Consider the following 12,375-nt stretch of genomic DNA (forward strand, 5'->3'; position numbering starts at 1 on the left):
GCCACTGATGACTGCTATTATTTTGAAGGGTACAGTTTGCTGAACAGTTCTGCTATAAGCTTATGGTCTCTAGAGCGACCATAAGCTTATAGCAGAACTGTAAATGCCACTGACGTAAGGCATACTGAGCTGGCCAGCCGGGGAACACTTTTGTTCCGCCGCATGCCTTACCTCGGTGGCAGGGAAAGGGTTAAGTCCCCCTAAACATGATTGATGATTGAATGATTATAGCAAGTATTCTAAACAATCCTGATTTCTCCTTTGAGGATTCAGGAGCCATTAAAGTGACAGTAAACGAAGGAGTTAAATCTTAAAAAATGCATTCAAGTACCTTAACTATTAACAAAAATGTATCTTATTTGTGTATCACTGAGATGTAGATCCTCAAATCATTTCTGAATTGGTGCTGACACTATCCTTTCTTCTGGAGGGTGGCTACTTTGTTCCCCAATCTCCCTGTGTGTGTTGTAAAGTAGACACCGCACCAAGCTCATTCCCGTAATGGACTATAATCTTAACACAAATTAGTAAACTAAACATGAGATTGTAGTCCATCATGGGAGAGAGCTTACTCTACACCCTCCAGAAGGAAGGACAGTATCAGCACCATTTCAGAGTAGATTTGAGGATCTAGAGTTGAATGATGCACAAATAAGATACATTTTTGTTAATATCTAATATAGTGAATAAGTTGCGCTTGATCTAAGTGAATGTGAATACCAGAGTAAAGAATAAATCATAAACAACACATAAACATCTATATAAATGCCGTAATCTTCTATCTCATTGTGTAATCGATACATCAGTGTGTAAATGTCCAAGAAATGATTGAGGCATGTGATATGTGGAATGTGTATTCATCCACCCCACAATATATCAATAAATATATGTGTGACAGACACGCCAGGCTCACTTAATGTAGCTCGGAGTAATCTGTGACAAACAAACAAAAAAAGAATAAAGCAACCTAGTGGAAATCCTTATATAAATAACCCGTGGGTCTAGTACTCTTGCATGTGTAAACTTAATCTGGTGAACAACAATAGTGGTTTCAATACCTAATTGTAAAAATATAATAATAATAATAATATGCACACACTTATTAGTGTCTCGGTGACCCAAAATGGGCAGTGATTGAATCCAAATAAGTGAAATCAGATATATATTTTAATTCCCGTCTTAGATGTGTACAAGGGGTTAAATATTTTAAAAAATAATTAAATACCACCAAACGAAAGCTATATGTGTCCCCCAAAAATTGTATAAAATTCATAGCCATAATTTTCACTGGTAAATAACTTTGCCATGTTTTGTTACAGAACTGTAATTTTGGTTTCAGCATAAATGAAACAAATCGCACATAATGTAGCATCAACACACTGTGAGATTTCATTGCAATTACTCTTACAGATTCTTACTCATATGAAAATAAAGGAAAAAGAGGTTCAATTGGAAAAGGTAAATATATATTTATTACATTTCTTCTAATGATATTTTAAACAACCTGGACCTCGGACTGGAGGCTTTAGCCAACCCAAAGCTCTACAAAGCCTCTAAGCTCAAAGACCCAGAGCATATTTAGATCTGAGAAAACAACAAAGTTTGCTTACTCCATAGCAGACACAAACCCTGAAGCCTCTTACCATCTGCAGGTGAGAGACCTAGCTAACATGTATCCACAATCTTGCCAGCCAATGACTGAAACACTCTAGACCCCTAGTGCCCAAACTGATGCCCAAGGGCCACATGTGGCCGTTTGGTACTTGTAATGAGGCCCTTGGACCCCACTCCAACAGTCTATACTGGGAGTAGGAGTATTTTAGCATTGATCTCTTTTAGACTCATGTAACAAGTTCCCAGTCTCTCACTGTGTTTTGCAGCATGTCTTCAGTCTCCAGTCAAACCTGTAGCATGTTCTGCAGTATCTGACCTTCTCCTCCATATGTCATCCTCTCTCAGTCCTTTCTAGCATTTCATATACTGAACATTATGTGCTGCCCTTTGGTGATGCCAGGGGCCCCCTTAAACCTCAGGTTGATATTATATCCATATTATAATTATAATCCATTATGCATGTTATAAATGTTTTAGAACATTTTTTAGAATATGTGGGAATAGACAGAGTCGTGTATTGTGTGAGGTTTTGGGGAAATTGGTTAACATCTAAGTTCTTTTTTTGTATGTTAAGTCACAATAAGCTCCCCAAAAAAGAAGCTTAATGTCACTCATTTGTCTTGTGGGAAACCAAAATTTGTGAAACTTCTAGGATAAGTTCGGTAAGCTGAGAACTTAGGTTGTGCAAATTTTCAAGGTGATTGATTGAGGTTTAGGCACTTTATTACACAGTAAGCTACAATAAGCCATTTTTACATTAAATGTTTTAGTGTCTCTAATTACATACTTATTTTATTTCCTTAATTTTTCTATTCCAACAGCACCAACAACTAAACCTCAAGGTAAGGAATTTTAATTTTAAAATTGCGGAACTGAGCATACTGTATAAAGTCAAAAGACTTAGTTTAATTTTCTTTGAATTGTTCACATTTTTCATTTAGGAATTGTTACTATTTTTTCTTAATAAGCAAGTTTACAAAATTGACACTATTTACATGCTCATGTATTCCTTTATTTATAAAAATAACAATTTCATTTAAATAATATAATTATAATATTACAGAATTAAGTTTATGTAACTAGTAATAAAAGTTTTATTTTGTTTTTGTATTTGATGGAATTGTACACGTCTTTCTATTTATGGGTTGTGTGTATTTATTCATATTAAGAGGGATCAAAAGATTGACAGCGCTCATTTATTCAGTTTTTTTTTCAAATCTAAAGAGCACCTCAACATATTAAACTGAATCTATATAATTGCAGAAATTACTTTGTATAATTGATATATGACATGTAATAGAAGTAAATGCATATATTTTACCACTTTAGCAATAATAAGTTATACAAGATTCATATTTACATTTACATATATATATAAAAAATATTTTTGCTTTAAACAGCACCCACAACTAAACCCCAAAGTAAGGAATTTATATTCATATTATTACAGAGCTAAAATATGAAATTTGTACACAAAATAAAAAAATAAAAACCCCCCACACACACACTGCAGGAGTTTTAATACTTGCTAAGTGGGTAGAGTAAAAGGCTGTAATACCTAACCTTCTTCCTTGCTCCACCAGCTGTTAGTGTTTTCCTGTCCTATACTCCAGGTTGTGGGAAGACCCTCGCTATCCTCATGTACACTGCAGGACTATTGGTTCTACAGTGTATATGATGTTGTTAGAATGGGACCGCTAGTTGTAGTGCATTAGAGAAGAGACTTTGGGGGAAAAGTCATGCAGCATAGAGGAACACTGCTAGAGCAAGGGAAAAGGTTAATACATGGGCATAGATAGAGTTTTGTATTGTGTGAAGTTTTGTGGAAATTGGTTAACATCTAAGTTCTTTTTTTGTACGTTAAGTCACATTAAGCTCCCCAAAAAACAACTTTAATGTCACTCATTTGTCTTGTGGAAAACCAAAATATGTGAAATGTCTAGGATAGGTTCGGAAAGCTGAGAACTTAGGTTGTGCAAAGTTTCAAGGTGATTGATTGAGGTTTAGGCACTTTATTACACATTAAGCAACAATAAACCATTTTCACATTAAATGTCTATAATTACATACTTATTTTATTTCCTTCATTTTTTTTACTCCAGCAGCACCAACAACCAAGCCTCAATGTAAGTAATTTTATTTTTAGAATTGCGGAACTGAACATACTGTACTAAGTCAGGAGACTTAGTTTAATTTTATTTGAATTGTTCAAATTTTTCATTTAGGAATTGTTACTATTTATTTATAATAAGCGAGTTTACAAAGTTTACAATATTTACATGCTCGTGTATTCCTTTATATATAAAAATAACAATTTCATTTAAATAATATAATTATATTATTACAGAATTAAGTTTATGTAACTAGAAATAAAAGTTTTGTTTTCTTTTTTTATTTGATGGAATTGCATACGTCTTTCTATTTATGGGTTGTGTGTATTTATTGACAGCGCTCATTTATTCAGTTTTTAAAAAAAATCTAAAGAGTACCTCAACATATTAAACTGAATTTATATAATTGCAGAATTTACTTTGTATAATTGATAGATTACATGTAATAGAAGTAAATGCATATATTTTACCACTTCAGTAATAATAAGTTATACAAGATTCATATTTACATTTACATATATATATAAAAAATATTTTTGCTTTAAACAGCACCCACAACTAAACCCCAAAGTAAGGAATTTATATTCATATTATTACAGAGCTAAAATATGAAATTTGTAAAAACAAATAAAAAATAAACCCCCCCGACATACACTCTGCAGGAGTTACATACTTGCTAAGTGAGTAGAGTAAAAGGCTGTAATACCTAAATTCTTCCTTGCTCCACCAGCCATTAGTGTTCTCCTGTCCTATACTCCAGGTTCTGGAAAGACCCTCGCTATCCTCATGTACACTGCAGGAATATTGATTCTACATTGTATGTGATGTTGTTAGAATGTGACTACTGGTTGGAGTGCATTAGAGAAGAGACTTTGGGGCAGATGTCATGCAGCATATATGAACCCTGCTAGAGCAAAGGATAAGGTTAGTATCATACCTTGTTCTTCTACCCTAGATTTAACCCTTTCGTGATTTAACCCTTTCAGTGTAGGGGGGCTCACTTCCAGGATTAACTTTTTTCAGCCTAGAGAGGATGTTTAAGCTTACATGACTGGTAGAAATAGTTTTTTTTATAGATACAGTTGTATACTTTTTGTCATCAAGGATTGTGTATATTTTGTCATAATAAGATATACAGTACTGACAGGTTTATGTCTTCTTTCCTTAAACAATAATGTAAACTGTTTCTCAATGTAAGCAATCTTTTTTGTGATAATGGGATAAATTACATCATAATACTTATAGAAATGTTTTTGTTAAATATACAATAGACATATTTGCATAGGTTTTTCCATAAAAAGTGTTAATATTTAGTCATACTAACATGTTATACAAGGTTTATGGTATGTACCAGCTAATTTATTCTAAACAGGACTTAAAACTAAATGTCAACATAAGAAATTTTATTTATATAATTGCAGAATGAAGCAATTACATAAATGTGTATACATTTTTTTATTTTGACTAAATATCCACAAATCATAATGGAATAGCCTATACACCTTCAGCTTCACCTGAATGTAAGCAATTTAATTGTTGTGATTGGAAAATAAAACTTATGTTATTGATTTTTTTTATTCTAACAGATAAATTGCATATGTTATCCATTAGAAATTGTATATAGTAAATCATATTCATAAGCTATACAAAGTTCACAGTACTTACATAATAATTTATTCTGGTTCCTTTTTAGTTCAAACACCATCTTCAACTGAGCCTCAACCGGGTAAGGATTTCATTTTTTATAATAGCAGAATAAAGTTAATATTTGTTGCAGAAAAGGTTATATTCGCTCCTAATACATGGAATTGCAATTTTTTGAATAGGCATTTTAAATATTCAGTTGTAATAAAAAGTTACACAGTATTTACATTTACTGCTTTGTGTCCATCAAAAAGCACCTCAGACTGAGCCTCAACATGCATATGTTAATGTCTATAATTACAGAATGAAGCTTATATTACTGCTATAAAATGTTCCATTTTATTTTAATAGATAAGATTGTATATATTTTTCTATCAATCCTTGTGAATATTTAGTCATAAATATTTATTTAACCCAAACAGAACCCACAGATAAACCGCCAGGTAAGGAATTATATGTTATGTTAATGTTATTGCAGAATGAAGCTTTTAAAGCTAATTGGAAAGTTCTATTTTCTTTAATATAAGTAATTGCATATGTTTGCCCATCAAAAATAATGTATTGTTGGTCAAAGGCTGTAATACCTACCTCCTTCCTTGCTCCACCAGTCGTTAGTGTTCTCCCGTCCTATACTCCAGGTTGTGTGAAGACCCTCGCTATCCTCATGTACACTGCAGGACTATTGGTTCTACATTGTATGTGATGTTGTTAATGGTGTGCGGAGGGCATTTCCATCAATTGTGGAAATAAGCAGCTTTTTTTTTTCCTTTGCTGAGAGCCCGGGTCTGGTCAGATTGCCTGATATGATATCATGGTCCTAGGATGGCTGCTGGCTTCCCTCTCCGATCTCCGCTCATCCACTTCACTCTGCTGTGACTTCCTCTGAGAGCAGCTGCAGCCGAGGCTCCTCCCCAGCAGGATGAGAAGAAGGAGGCAAGAGAGGCGAGCTACCCAGCCAGTCAGCATGGAGCCGGCTGTTCAGCAGGCTCAATGCTGATTGACTGCGAATTCGGCTTCCCCGCCAATAAGGAAGCCGGGAGACGGGTCATTACTCCCAGCATGGCTTCCTGATTGCTTGGGCAGTTGGCTCCATGCTCCCTCGGCACTATTGTTCAGAGGAATCTTCCTTTGACCGGAAGTTCCGGTATCGGGGAATGTATTGGAGCATTTGTGCGAGCACGAGTACTTGCCCCAATACTTGGTATCGGTGCATGCCTACTTTTTTTATATTTGAAAATTATAGCGCATGTTGGTAGCTAACAAAACTAACACTATTAACAGTAGCAATTTGCATTACGATAAACCCAAATGATCATTCTTTATTATATATTTTAAGTGTGCAACAAGACTGCTGAACAGTTAATTGCAGATTCATGTTCTATCAGCAAAATGTTATAAAGCACATATATATGTCCACCATGAAATATGGGGTAATTGGTAGCAACAATTGGGGATGCACTGATATATCGGCCGTCGAAACATATCGGCCGAAAATTGCACTTTTGGCTAAATGCCGAAAGTGCCATTTTTCTGCCGAAACAGCGGCGCATCCCTGCTTTCTTTCCTCCCCACTGGGCGCTGCTCTGTATCCCAGCGGGGAGGAGAGAAACTGTGACAGCTGTCTCTCCTCCCCGCACCACTCAGCCTCCTGTCGCAGAGAGGTGTGTGAGCGGAGACAGCACATGCTGTCGCAGGAGGCTGAGCTCTCCTCCCTGCACCGCCCCGCCCAGCCTCCTGTGACAGCTGTCAGGATGGAGAGTCAGTGCAAAAACTCAGCGATCAGTGATCAATGAGTGTTTGTAAATAAATCACAGGTCTGCAAAAAAATTTTTTTTCGAGAGCTGTTTTGATTATTCCACGTAATCTTTATGTTTTTTGGTGCGCTGAATCCGAAAATGACCTCCATTTTGCCATAGGATATCACGTTTCCTGACAATTTAGGTAACTATGTTAAATAAGGCAATACCTCAAAATAAATGGAAATAGACTTATAAAATTAAAGTTGTATTACAATATTTTCATGAAAATCCTTTTTTGAACTGAAATGAGCTCACCTACATACTCTAAACTCGATTCTTCTTCCTTGTGAGGCTCCTCTTCCTGCATTTACGCTTGTGAGTAGCATCTGGAATGTCTCTCTGAAGCATCCAACAGTAGTCTGCCATCATTGTAATGCTCCATTTTCCCTGGTATCTCCTTTCCATCTCTTTAATGTCTTGGTGGAATCGTTCACCTTGTTCCTCACTCAGAGCTCCCAAATTTTCAGGAAAGTAGTCAAGGTGGGACTGGAGGAAATGCACTTTCAAACTCATCAGGCAACCTAAAGCTTGAAATGCTTTCAGCATTCTTCTGACGATCTTTTTGTAGTGAGGATCTTTGTTACTTGACTAAACATTTCTGTACGACTTCTTTAAATGCAATCCACCCTTCTTTTTGAGGATCCGTCATGGTATTGACAAACCCTTGATCAACTATAAGCCTTCTAATGTCTGGTCCGACGAACACCCCTTCCTTCAATTTTGCCTCCAACAGGCATGGGAACTTGATGACCAAGTATTTGAAGCATTCTCCATCTCTTGGAAGTGATTTTAGCGAAAATCTTGGCCTTAAGACTGAGCCCCATTCTCCACCGTATTATTCACCCAGATGAAACAGGATTTATACGATAGAGGGAAACCAGGGATAACACCATTGACCTGATTCTTATGGCCAGGGCTGTTGGGACTCCCATGCTACTTCTGTCCACAGATGCTGAAAAAGCGTTCGACAGGGTGGCAAGGGGCTTCCTAAATGGGACCCTGAAGTTTAATGCGTGGATTTTGCAAAAGCGTTTGACACAGTTCCCCACAGGCGGCTAATGTATAAGTTAAGGTCAGTAGTATAGAGTATTTGATCTGTGAATGGATAGAAAACTGTCTTAAAGACCGTATTCAGAGAGTGGTGATCAATGATTCATACTCTTAATGGTCTGAGGTTGTTAGTGTTGTCCCCCAAAGTTCTGTGTTGGGCCCCTTACTGTTTAATCTATTTATAAATGACATAGAATTGGGGATTAAAAGTACTATTTCTGTGTTCGCAGATGACACTAAGTTATGTAGTGGAATACAACTGGAGTATGTTTAGGGGAGTCAATGATGGAGAAAGATCTGGGTGTTCTGGTAGATCATAGACTCAATAATAGCATGCAGTTTCTAAAGCAAGCAACATATTTTCTTGTATTAAAAGGGGTATAGACTCCAGAGAGAGAGATAATCCTGCCCCTGTACAAAGCATTAGTAAGACCTCCCCTGGAATATGCAGTTCAGTTTTGGGCACCAGTTCACAAAAAGGATGTTGTGGAACTGGAGAAAGTTCAGCGAAGGGTGACTAAACTCATAAGAGGCATGGAGGAGCTCAGCTGACCTGAATTTGGAAAGATTAGCTGACCTGAATTTGTTCTCTCTGGAGAAGAGACAATTAAGGGGGGAGATGATCACCATGTATAAATACATAAATGGTCCATATAGTGAGCTTGGTGCCAAATTTTTCACGTTAAGGTCACTGCAATGGACAAGGGGGCACTCTTTGCGTCTGGAGGGAAAGAGGTTTAACCTTTGCATACGAAAAGGATTCTTCACAGTTAGAGCTGTGAAAATGTGGAATAGACTCCCCCCCAAGGAGCTAGTTCCAGCGAGCTCAGTTAACTATTTAAAAAACATCTGGATGTATTCTTAAATGCACAGAATATTACTGAATATTGAGTTCTTATAGATATATTAAGCATCAGAGGTTGTTGATCCAGGGAACATCCAATTGCCTTATGGGATCAGGAAGGAATTTTTTCCCCCTGTTGGAGCAAATTGAACCATACTTTATAGGGTTTTTTTGTGCCTTCCTCTGAATCAACAGGGGGTTGCTGTGGGCATAGCGTTCTCTTTAGGCTTTTCTTCTCTCTCTTTTTTTTAATTTTCTCCGTATCTCGATAGGTTGAACTCGATGGACTTGTGTCTTTGTTTTCAACCTGACTAACTATGTAACTATGATTTCATGAAGCCACATAGAAACGGAAGGTGGGGTGGCCTTTCTCCAGCAAGCCAAAATACAGGACTTAGCAGCGTTCACTAAATGACACAGAACGGATCTACGGTATGTCTTAATGGGAATAGTAGTACGGTGTAGTAAAAAGAAGGAAGGATCCCAAAGGTATAGAATAGCCTGTGAATCGTTCGGTAATCGAATAGCCTTGATCCCAATATGGCTGTAGTTTTGAACATGTCCAAAAGATATGAAACAGAGAACCTTGGTCGGTGCCACATCTGCAGCATGTTTCGGAGTGTGAAGGATTAAAGCAATGGAGTTTATCTGAGGTGTACCACCTCGTAAGCACTTTATAGTTAAGTTCCTGTATTTTAGTACAGTCCCAATTCTTTTTCAGAAATACAATTTTGGGGTGAGGTTTTAACAAAAATGGTATGGGTACAATAACGGAAACAAAGGACGTACATACATCACACAGACCGCGTTCTCACAAATTATATAATGGTCGGGCCTTATAGCATAGAAGGCACTTAAGGTGTAGGCACCTATGAAAATCCCTGAGTTAGGCACATTTAAATTTCGCCACCATGCTGGGCTAAGACTGCCGCCCCGCTGTCAAAGGCGGGCCAGTTCTGAGGAACAGACAACCAGTGGACATGCAAACAAAGTGACCAAAGCACTGCATAAGTAACATTTACCACAGACAAACAGGAGAAGAAAGTGAGAGTAAAACAGAAGGGGTATAGAGGAAACGTGAGAAGTGACCAAAACTCCTCTGTATCTAAGAACAAAATCTATGGCATCCACCTGCTCAGAAAGGTATCAGATCGGTCAGCTCTTTCTGCAATTAGCTCCTCAGATCTCATCAGGCGGCACATCTACACTGTCCATTCCGCAACTGATGGAACGACAGTGGAGTTCCAATGTCAAGGGATTAAAGCTCTGGCAGCAATGATAAAGAATCTGAGCAGGGATTTCTTCACCTCAGAGATAGAGCCCAGAAAGACCGATAATAGAGCCATCTCCTGCGTAATGTGCAGGTCAATGGAAGTAACTCTGGAGTAGACATGCGAGATAACTCGCCAAAAGGGCAGAAGCAGAGGGCAACTCCACCACATGTGGGCTAACGTGCCAGGTCCAGCCTGGCATCTCCAGCAGTTGTCCGGGTACGTGGAGGAGATCTGGTGCATTCTAACCGGGGACCTATACCATCGGGTCAACAGTTTAAAGTTCCGTTCCTGTGCATAAGTTGACATACAAACTTTGTGTGTAAAGCATAGACATTTGTGACGATCATCCTCCGAGAGGACGATTCCTAACTCCTGTTCCCAGGCAGAGAAGAAGTACAGGGAGTCCCCGCTGTGCGCGGTGATCAAAGCGTGGTAAAGTAGCGAAACTGGGCGCTGAATTGGTAGAGCAGTGGCGCACAGGTCCTAAAAAAAGTGAGAGGCCTGTAGAGAGCGCCCGATACAGACAGTGCGTCCACAAAATGTCGGAGTTGAAAGTAGGCCAGCAAGGAGGCTCGCGGAAGCGGGTTGGGGCCTGACAGTGATGTTAGTGGCTGCAGGGAGGTTCCCAACAGGCTATGAAATACATAACAGGGTTCAGAGAGTTTCCAACACAAAAAGATGGGGATTCCACACCCTGCCGGAAAACCCGGGTTGGCAAGGATCGGGGTCATGGGGCCCTGAGACGTGGATAGGTTATATCTGGACATCGTGGTGTTCCATACCCGTAACACTATGGGTGAAAAAAAGGGAAGATCCGAACCTCGCGGTCGAAGAGCAGTCGGTAACCATGGAAGTGTGAATAACGGTACCGGGGAAAGGTCGCGTTCCAGGGTGACCCACAACGCGGGGTCTAGGGAGTCAAACCAGGCTGCCAAATGGGATAAATGAGTGGCCCTGTAATAAGACTCTAAGTCCGGAAGTGTATCGAAGTCTGGTTTTCTTATTCCTCCAGATGTATTGTAGAACCGCCGTGCGGATGCGTTTAAAGAAGCGGACCGGGAGACCTATAGGGAGGGTTTGGAACAGATAGAGGCAGCGAGGTAGCAGAGGCATCTTAAATAATGCGATTCTGTAACGATTCCTGCGAGCACGATGGCGAGTGTTTGATCTCAGCTGCGGAGGTAAGTGGAAATGGTTCAGGAGGGAGGTTCACTGTAACACTTTAATTCAGTGAGTGCAGTCGGAACCCCTTACACATCATACACCATTTATCCTGGGAGCATTGAGTTGGATTCGTGTTGTATAGTCACGCCCTCAATTATATAGCATTGGGGCCGTGTTGTGATTTGTAGTTCGATGCCTTAGTTGCTTCACTAAGGACCGAACTAGTCTATCTCATATGGTTGAGGAATTAACAGTCCAGGGTATATGGTGCAGCAGTGTTTGAGGAGAGAGCCAGTTAACGTCACTAAGCCCAATATGAGTTGCATGCAGGTGACAACAACTATGGCTAAGCAGCAATAATGGAGCAGATGGCAGAAGAGGAGAGAGGATGTAATATGAGACTTCCCCACAAGGTGGCAGTACCAACACTTCCCCTGTATATAGTATGGCAGTGATATACTTGCTGTTTGGTGAGAGTCCAGTCAGGGGAAGTGTAACTGTTCCTTGGTGCTGGGGGTAGCTGGAGGCTGGATCGATGGATCAATAGTTCCAGAGGCTGGTCACAGGGTCTCTGCTCAAGATGAGGGGTCCTAATAGCTTGCTCGACGTACTATTTTGCTAGAACGTCGAGCAAGTGTTCAGCCTCAGTTTAAATAGGCAGAGGCAATTGTTGGGGGCGGAGCCGGAGACGAGACCCGACCCGAGCGTCTCCTAGCAACGGGACGCCGCCGGGCCTCGTCCGTCGCGTCACACTGCCTGTGAGAAGGAGAGGAGGAGCGCTGCGGAACGGCCGCCCGTCGCCTAGCAACTAGACGCCGATGACGGGGCCGTCCCCGCGCTGGCCTCAGAGTCCGGCACAGCCTGCGTTCCTGACA

Source organism: Nanorana parkeri, unplaced genomic scaffold (assembly GCF_000935625.1).
Source record: "Nanorana parkeri isolate BGI_ZX_2015 unplaced genomic scaffold, ASM93562v1 scaffold90, whole genome shotgun sequence".
Taxonomy (NCBI): Eukaryota; Metazoa; Chordata; class Amphibia; order Anura; family Dicroglossidae; genus Nanorana; species Nanorana parkeri.